This window comes from Sinocyclocheilus rhinocerous, unplaced genomic scaffold (assembly GCF_001515625.1).
Source record: "Sinocyclocheilus rhinocerous isolate Xijiao unplaced genomic scaffold, SAMN03320098_v1.1 scaffold3349, whole genome shotgun sequence".
Classification (NCBI taxonomy): domain Eukaryota; kingdom Metazoa; phylum Chordata; class Actinopteri; order Cypriniformes; family Cyprinidae; genus Sinocyclocheilus; species Sinocyclocheilus rhinocerous.
Window position 1 is genome coordinate 36,555 of NW_015655404.1, and position 2,516 is coordinate 39,070.

Genomic DNA, 2,516 nt, shown 5'->3' on the forward strand with positions numbered 1-2,516 from the left:
AGGTGTCGTATTCCCATAGGTAGATGGGGATCAGCTGAGAGTCAGCTGATGCGAGCTTGACTAATGTGACCTGCCAGAACTAACGCTACGCTTGATTTTATTTAACATGTTAACCCATGCCTAGGCTTTGGGAATCCAAAATCTATTCCAATTCTGGAATAGGATGCTTAAGGTCAGGAATCGTCTACTTGTTATAAAATTAAAATTCTGATTCCTCTTATTGATTCCTTTGTGCACATTTTAATATGACTAAACATTCAAGTACAAGAAGACTCGTGCCCTGTTTTCTGTACTGCACACATAGGGGCATAGCCATCATTTCAGAAATGAGGGGGACAGAAATGTAAAAAAAAAATAAAACAACAAAAAACAAACAAACAACAAAAACTTTTGGCTTTTGTCTAATTGACAGGGTTTATTTTTTTCTTATATCTTTTAATTGGCTAAGAAATCAAATACACTGCTGGACGATAACCAATAATTTGTATTCTATAACATTTTTTTTGTATTTTCCTAATGACAATTTTAGAATTGGTTTATACAAACACATAATAAGGCAGAAAGAAATTGACAGGCTTTAATACACTGCTGGACGATAACCAATCATTTGTATTCTATAATATTTTTCTGTGTTTTCCTAATGACAATTTTAGGATTGGCTTATACAAACAAATAATAAGGCAGAATAGTTTCTATATTGTAATAAATGTTATGTCAATTAGCACTGCATTATTCATATACTATATTTATTACCTGGAAATGACCTGAAAGTACCTTTTTTTTTAGCTACAGCTGGATGCCTTTGTCCATATTAGGGATTTCCTGCAGGTCATAAGTTATTATATATTACTTCTACTGGGCCGTTTTGGACTTTCTGCGCGAGAGCGCCCTCCGGCTTCGAGTATGAATGAAACATGCACTGCATGAGAGTGTTTAGCGCTCCGTTATGTTCACATCGTCTCGTTTTAGATATGAATAAATCTTGTTTCTTCGCCCATGTGCACACACATCCAAAGCACGCACACAGAAAAAGTTATTTAAAATGCATCTGATTGACAGATAAATCATGGTTGATCTATCAGCCAGATGCACGTAAAAATTCCAAGAGAAAAAAAGAGGTGTTTCCAGAAGTCATAGATCCTCTTCTGAATATCATTAATTCATCATTGTCATAAGGATATAAAGAGTTTAGTTCCAAAACGTGATAAATGTCTTTTTTTTTTTTAAATAGAATTTTCGCCAAAATCAGTATTGTATCTGGTCGGTATTGAAAAGTCAATTTAAAATTTTATGCAAAATGCGATATCCGCCGAGTTATTCTGTCATGTTTTCTCCCTTTCTTTCCAAACCGCAACAAACGCCAGTCTCCCTTCTCTACAGAATGCGATATATCCGCTCAACCAATCACAGCGCACAATTCCACGCACTCTAGACAGTAATGGCGGTGCTTTGAATACACCCGGCATCCTAGTTTTCCTCATCTACTTTGTACTTTGTGATCAACAAACAAACTTAGGGCTGCACGATAAATCGTGAAAAATTTGATTGTCATGTGCATCTCGTCAGTAAAGCCAGTTCTGTGATTAATAGTGAATCTCCATTACGTGCTTTCAAATGCATACACAGAGCCGTAGATCACTGACAAGCTATACAATATTGCGTTCATAATCGCAGATGAGTCGCATACAGAGACGTGATCTGAGCAGGGGACAAACGTGCCTGCATTGTGGTCGAATCCCACACCACGCCTAGATAAGTGGTCCTCTGTAAGGGAGAAAGCACACTTTTCTTGGCATTTAGTCTTAACTCCTTGTTAACGACTTGTTTAAGTGTGAGCATACTGAACTTCAGTCGCATGACTGAGCGGTTCAACTGACGCAGACCTAAAATGGGACGCAACCCCCCCATCCTTCTTCGGAACAATGAAGTACCGGCTGTAGAACCCAGACTCTCTTTCGTGCAGAGGGACCACCTCGATGGCCTACACGGCCATCGGGCCAGGATGCCGGGCCGTCTAGTCCCTTCACATGCTGTGGGCAACGAGAAGGATGCAGCCTCTGGGAGAAGCCGCCGCTTCTTCCAGAGGGGAGAGCGTGCGACCGCCGGACTCCGCCCCTTACCTGGACCCTTCCTTCCTGACCACTGCCCTTCCCCTCACGAACTCCGCAGCACGAGCGGAGGAAAAGATGGAGACGGCCTCACAGCCACAAAAGGGGTAAGTGACTTTTCTTCTATTGTCATTTACCCTGTGGTTGGTTGAGGCTGTCGACTACTGAGGCGGAGGAGAACCAAACTGGATTCTGCAGCCTCTCTCTACAGTACGCAGGACCCATTGAGACACATTTGGCAGTAGTCAAGTTTCCACGCTGCTAAATAGTCTACTAAGTGAATTTTTGGTGTAATTAGAGCGTCTAGCTCGTTGCCCTGAAGCGGCGCACTGGCAGGGGACGGCCGAACTAGCTGATCCAGAGACCTCCGTGGAGGTCGCGAGCCTCTTAGCACCGCTACGTTTCCGG